At 47.4% G+C, this 6,767-nt stretch overlaps 1 long non-coding RNA gene across 1 annotated transcript in view; it reads left to right on the top strand.

Annotated features, from left to right (window-relative positions):
• LOC112402642 (uncharacterized) overlaps positions 1–5,638 on the top strand; it is a 6,079-nt gene extending 441 nt beyond the window's left edge. Inside the window, exons 2-3 of the long non-coding RNA XR_003003747.1 lie at positions 1,628–1,814; positions 5,592–5,638. This is a non-coding gene — a long non-coding RNA (uncharacterized LOC112402642). The remainder of the gene's footprint in view (positions 1–1,627; positions 1,815–5,591) is intronic.
• The last annotated feature ends 1,129 nt before the right edge of the window (positions 5,639–6,767 follow it).

Raw genomic sequence — 6,767 nt, 5'->3', positions numbered from 1 at the left:
CGCAGGGCCACCTCCCCAGCGGTTCCAGCTCACCGTTCCGAGGGCGCTGCCGACCGTCCCCACGACGCCCTCACGCCCGGCTCCACCGCGCCTCTCTACGTGGGTCCCGATACTGTCCTGTGTGTCCCCGCCTCCCTGACCCCGGCACTCACTCTCCGCCCAGTGCCTGCCTGAGCCCGCTGCTGCGTGTGTGTGTGTGGTGTGCGTGTGTTGTATGTGTGTATGTGTGTTGCCGCGTGCGTATGATCTGCGTGGTGTGTGTGTTGCAGTGAGTGTGCGTATGATGTGTGTGGCTGTGCGTGTGTGTATGGTGTCTGTTTGGGGGAGCGCGGTGGGGCCTGAGGGGGGCTTGGCCGCGTGGTCTCCCTCCCTGGGGCGTGGGTCTGAGAACGCCGCCAAGGGGAGAAGGGCCGTTGCCTGGGCCGAACTGTGGCTAGGAAGGGGGTCTGGGAACCAGGCTGGAAGCCTGGTCTGGGGCTGGGGACTAAGGGCTGGGGGCTGGGCCAGGTGAGTGGTGAGTAGGGGGCACCTGGGAGAGGGCACGTCTCCCGGCGTCTGATGAGCAGTTTCCTTCATGTTTTGTTAAGATTGCCAGAGCTGGAAGGTAAGGAGGTTGGGAGGCCTCCGCTCTGGGTGGTGAATGACACGCTGGGGTGAGAATGGGGTGCACCTGGGTCCCTGGGCTGCCTTCCTACCTGGGGCTGTGGCCACCGTCCTGGGGTGGAGGTGAAGGAGTGAAGGGGGAGAAAGTGAGGGGAGGCTTGCGTTTTCATCGCTTCTGGTCTTCCTGGGCCCTGGGACCTATTTTCTCATAGAAACCTTATTCTAATAAATGTGTCTAGGTTCCAAAGTGGACTCCTAAAGCCTGTTTAATCCAGTGTTTGGCATCATGTCATAGTGCATAAAGCCTATTAATCCGCAGTGTCACGCATACCACGGTACCATTGGTATGAGCATCACTAAGACCGTGTCTTCGAATTCAATGTCTGTGGAAAAATTCATTGCAAATTCCAAGTAATCAGCTAGGAACATCATGGCCAGCTGGGGACTCTCTGATGTGAAATGGTTACACCGTGTGTCCAGGGCACGTTTCCCTGGAGAATACCTGTCCTATTACAAATGACCAGATATCACTGGAGTTGGCAAATGAGAAAAGTAATTTCTTTGCTGTAGCTCATATGTTATGTTCTTTAACATTTAAAAGACGGCAAACGTTGTTCTTCTATCGCACTTGCAGATAATCCATTTTTATCCTTATAAGTGAGAGCATCTGTTGTCAGTATCAGCTGTCACTGACAGCATCTGTTGTCAGTATCAGTTCTTGATCATCGGCCTTTTAAACTGGCCCCAGGATTGTCTTCCTGTCCTGGGGTTTTAGAATCAACGGTTAATATTGGTTATGAGAGGTTGCTCTTAGACACTTGTCTGGATGAAAGCCGCAGAGACCTCAGTCGTGGAGTATTTAAAAAGCGAAACCTCTTACGATATTTCGTTAGTTATTGTTGCATTTGTGGCTGTCATCACAGTCAGCAGTAGAAGCACACCTAAGATTTATTAAATGCTTAATGTGTACCCAGCACCACAGCTTGAGAACGTCTTCCTTAGAACACCTATTAATATTTTGCAGCAAAAACTGGTTTCTGCCAAATAACGTTTGGTAGAACTGCATTGGCCATCATCCACAATTTTTGGTCCATCAACCAACGCGGAGCACCTACACATACCAGATGCTGTGCTAGACACCGGGGAATCCGCTCTGATGAAAACGAATCCCTGTCATCGTAGAATTTCAAGGTGGAAAGACACATAATTAGGTCAGTCATCCCAGGTATACAAAGGGCTATGCAGGCATAGCGCAGAAGGCGGTGGGGATGTGTCACGGGGGGTCCGTCCTTGGGGAGAGTACTCGTGGGGGTGAGGGGTGAATACAGACAGAGTGGACAAGGCGGAGAAGCAGGGGTAGCTGACAGAGGAAGCAGAGGGTGTGGAGGCTGGAGGTGGGGAGAGCGTGGTGTGTGAAGAGCTAAGAGGGATGGGATGGGATCGGGGGTGAGAAGTTGACTAAGAAGCTGCTGAGGGGTGAGGCAAGGAGGTGATAGAAGTCAGATCATTCGGGGTCTTGGAGCCTCCCCGAAGGAGTTAGGTCTTTAAGCCCAGAGTGATCAGGTTTGCACGGTATGATCAGACTTGTATTGAAAAAGTTGTCGCTTTGGCAGTGGGGTAGAGAAGAGGCTGGAGGGGCGAGAGGAAGGGGGCGAGCTGGGGGGGGTCTGCCGAGTCCACGTGAGCTATGCGGGGACCTGGACTAGGGCGGTGACATTGGGATCCGAAGGAACTACGAGTTAAGGTAGACCCTGTTAATTACAATGAATCGTGATAAGGCTTAGATTTGGCCTTTTTCTTTTTCTTTCTTTGAGGCCCAAAAGGCAACAGTGCATCTAATAATCAGTGGCTCTTCTGTTAGGTGAAATACAGGGGGTAGGAAACACAGCCTGGGGGTCTTGGTGTCCCGGAGTTTCAAGGAGCTGAGAGTAGCCAGTTGAATGGCGGGGTGAGGGCCAGCGAAGCAAAGGTTCTGTGGGCACAATTTTTTTCTTAAGCTTTTAAAAAAATATATGGCAAAATCCAAGTTCGAAAATCATGAGCTAATCTCTACCAGGCGTTGAGTTGCCAGTTTTAAAGATTGCCATGGAGGATATCTCAGTTTTAGTCATCGGTGTTAATTATAGGTTAACTGTTGATGTTAAACGGTATCTGTTAATTTTGTTAACTCCTGTTTCATTAATTGTTGATATAGACTCGACCTCTCAGTCCACACAGCTTTCCCTTTAACGCAGTTTATTCATATTTCCTGCTGCCTTTAGCATTCTTTCCTATCAGTTTTACTCCCTGTCTCCTGAGGACACAACAACTTTAGTTTGTACATGACTGACCACCAATTTGTGTTGGTGTCTTTATGGCGCAGATGCTCTGGAATGTCCGATCGTTCACTGCCTCTTAGCAAAGCGACCAAATTCAATATATTTGTCAGGGAAAAGGAGTCATTGCTGGTAAATATTGAGCAGATTTAGTTGTCTTCCAGTTTACCAGCTTGGAGGGTACTTTTAGCTCAAGAACTACCCGCTTGTAGGTAATGGTGGTAGTAACCTGAACAGGAGGTGGAAACGTTCTGGGGGTCCTGCCCTGGACCTGCCTGTGGGGACCTTGCCCACCGATGTGGTTTTTCTTCTCCATCCTCCACGTAAACCCAACAATGGTTTAGATGCTTTACACTGTACTTCTGACCGAACGGTTGTAATTTAGTGGTTACATGTTAATTTTCTAGTATTGTTTTGAAGACGATCGTATTTATTTACTTTTAAAATGCATGCAGCATTTTAAACAATTTCTCAATGTTTTCCTTTGTTGTGGAATTGATTGTCCAACAGACCTGGGAGATAAACTGCTAACTACTATGGGCCTCTGTGAAAGTAGGTTCTTAGGATCTGTGACTTATGTTCTGGGGGGGGACCCTTAGATGATCCCCTTACATTGTCATTTGCTTTCGGGAATTGGAACTCTGTAATTGCCACTGAGTGATGCCCAGACTTGTCGTGCTCGGGAGGTGAAGCGATCTGTGTGAAGACGGCAAAAGGAGCTAAACTTGGAGGTGATCACATGGACAGGATTCGTTTGTCTCACTTGGCTGGAAATAACAGCAAGCGGTGCCCGACTTCGATAACCCAGGTCTACAGTTGAAGCTTTCTGGCTGCTGGAGTGGAGAAACCAGAAATTTTAAAAAGTAAAACAGTATGAGCTCCTGACAGTGCTAAAGCCATGGAATGTGCCTCCTTTGGTACGGCTCTTCTGCCCGCAGCTATCAACAATAATTTAGCAAATCTTGCCTTGGTTTATATGTGCACCAATACATGTTATTAAGGGGAATAACCAAGATTAGCTTATTTAGAATGCAAGGAGTCATTTTGAGTCAGATGATAATGTTTACCTCATGAAACAAAACAAAGGCTGGTTCGTTCCTATATGCGCGGGAGGGATTACAACATTGCCTGTCACTCTTTTCATCTAGAGCTTTAAAACAATATTACTGCACCGGCAATTTTCATGTGCTGTGATAGGCAGGATATTTAGGGAATAAGCCCTCCTGTGATTTCTGCTCTGGCAGAAGGATCTAGAAGAACGAGAGCTATTGGCCTGGGCTGCGTCATCAAGCTCTCTGATTATGAACATTAATAATAATTATAAACATCTTAGATGGTTGTTGGATAATTTAAGAATACATAAGTGCTCGCTTCGGCAGCACATATACTAAAAAAAGAATACATAAGTGCTGGAATACTGAGTCTGTATCTTCACTGTTTCTTGACAATACTCGTCTCATTGTTGGTGATTCATGTTTATTATTAACTAGGTAATAAAAAATTAAAAGCATTTTATAATAATGAAAAAATTATTTTTAATGAATATGTAAAAGGGGCCGATGTTTTCACTAGACAGAGAATTATGGCTCCGTGTGGTGTACTGGTGGGAAAAAAATAGTCCCCGGTCAGATGAAGCTAGGCTGCCACGGGTTCTGTTTTATTTCTCTTGAAGGCTTCTCGGTGCCATCATCAAAATGACCTCTCCTTAACCCTGGTCTGGACTCTGGTTCCATCGATCAAAGAAAAGCTGTTGAGCACCTATAGTGGATAAAGAAAGGCTTTGCTGGAGCTGGGAGGCATATGTGAGGATCTTCCTGCAAAAGGGACTGAGGTCCCTGTTTAAAGCCTGGAAAGGGGCAAGGGGGGGCTCTGTTACAAAGGGGGTGGCTCTAAGCGATGTGGAAAAGGTGACCCCTGTGGACACACACGGCCCTCAGGGCGGCTTTGGAGGATGGGCTCTGACGTTGCCCCAGTAGGGACCGTGAGCCCTCCCTACGGCTCCTGGCAGGTGACACGACTGGTCACAGAGAGCTCGGTCCACCGTCCTCCTGCACAGCTCTGCTTGGCGGCGTTACACACAGATGATTTCACGTGCATGAACTGTCTCACACTCGGGGCTCACTGAGAGCGGGGCGGGGTGAGCGATGCAGAAGGGCTGTGGGAAGCCTCTCATTTTTCTTGGTGAACGCGCACATGGCGGCTGCAGTGGAACTGAAAGGACAAAGCTTAGGACAACAATGCGAAATAATGCAAAAGTTCCACATAATTAAAATGCCTCTTCCAAGCAATTGGGTGGAATCCAAATGTCCACTCAGCGCTTGAAATCACATGCTTGACATTGGTGTGTAAAGTTGTTTTATTTTTTATTTTTAAAGAGCTGTTTCTAGGTGTGAACTGTGGGGAATTCTGTTGATTGTCTTATATCTGGTTATTATTATTATTTTTTTGGCCGCGTTGGGTCTTCGTTGCTGCGTGCAGGCTTTATCTAGTTGTGGCACATGGGCTCAGTAGTTGTGGCTCGCGGGCCTAGTTGCTCCGCGGCATGTGGGATCTTCCCGGACCAGGGCTCGAACCCGTGTCCCCTGCATTGGCAGGCGGATGCTTAACCACTGCACCACCAGGGAAGTTCCTGTAAAGTTGTTTTTTTTGTTTTGTTTTGTTTTGTTTTTTCAGTATGCGGGCCTCTCACTGCCGTGGCCTCTCCCGTTGCTCCGGACGCGCAGGCTCAGCGGCCATGGCTCACGGGCCCAGCCACTCCGCGGCACGCAGGACCCTCCCGGACCGGGGCGCGAACCCGTGTCCCCTGCATCGGCAGGCGGACTCTCAACCACTGCGCCACCAGGGAAGCCCTGTAAAGTTGTTTTAAAGCAAGCACCTAGCGTGGTTTAACGCATGCCCTTTGCCATCAGAATTAAACTTCACATTTCTTTACCTGACATTGAAGTCCCTTTTTACTTTGGTTTCAGTGACCTTCCTACCCATTTCCTCTGCTACTCCTTCTTCATGGGATGTGGCCATGCTCTCACCCGAATGCCCAGCTTCAGGGTCTCTGAACCCTATGGTTTATGTTCAAACAGCACTCCATACCCATCTGTTCAATTCCCTTGCATCTTAAATGGCCCAATCTGAGTACTGCTTTCTTTACGAAGCCTTTGACCGACTGTGATTTCTCTCCTCTGAATTTAGGTCTTAGTTTCTTTTAATTCTTTTGGTGCACATAGTATATACTCTCTTATAGTTATGTGTGTTTTTTCTTTTTTAATGCTCATGGAGGATAGTGATTTTCTTCTTATTCATCTTTCTGTCGCCGACCCAGTGCCGTGTTCTTTAACTAGGAAGATGAACGATGCATGTGGTTTGAATAAGGGAATGAATAAATTAATTCATTCATTGGATTTATTTATTTAGGATTTGGACTTGGAACATACGTAGTTTCCTTCTCTCTTGGGAAAGTAATATGTTTTCAGTTCCACTATCACTTTAAAAATTTATGCTTTTAGGGACTTCCCTGGTGGTGCCGTGTTAGGACTCCATGCTCCCAATGCAGGGGGCTCGGGTTCGACCCCTGGTCAGGGAACTAGATCCTGCATGCATGCCGCAACTAAGAGTTCACATGCCACAGCTAAGGAACCCGAGAGCCACAACTAAGGAGCCCACCTGCCACAACTAGGACCCTGGGCAACCAAAAAAATAAGTAAATAAAATAAATATTTTTTTAAAATAAATATTTATTTATTTTAAAGTCTTTACTGGATTTGTTACAATATTTCTTCTGTTTTTTTATGTTTGGTTTTTTGGCCACAAGGCAGGTGGGATCTTAGCTCCCCGACAAGGGATTGAACCCGCACC

Source organism: Neophocaena asiaeorientalis, unplaced genomic scaffold (assembly GCF_003031525.2).
Source record: "Neophocaena asiaeorientalis asiaeorientalis breed wild unplaced genomic scaffold, Neophocaena_asiaeorientalis_V1.1 scaffold44, whole genome shotgun sequence".
Lineage (NCBI taxonomy): Eukaryota > Metazoa > Chordata > Mammalia > Artiodactyla > Phocoenidae > Neophocaena > Neophocaena asiaeorientalis.
The sequence above is the reverse complement of the archived record's forward strand: the minus strand, read 5'-3'. Positions and strand labels throughout refer to the sequence as shown.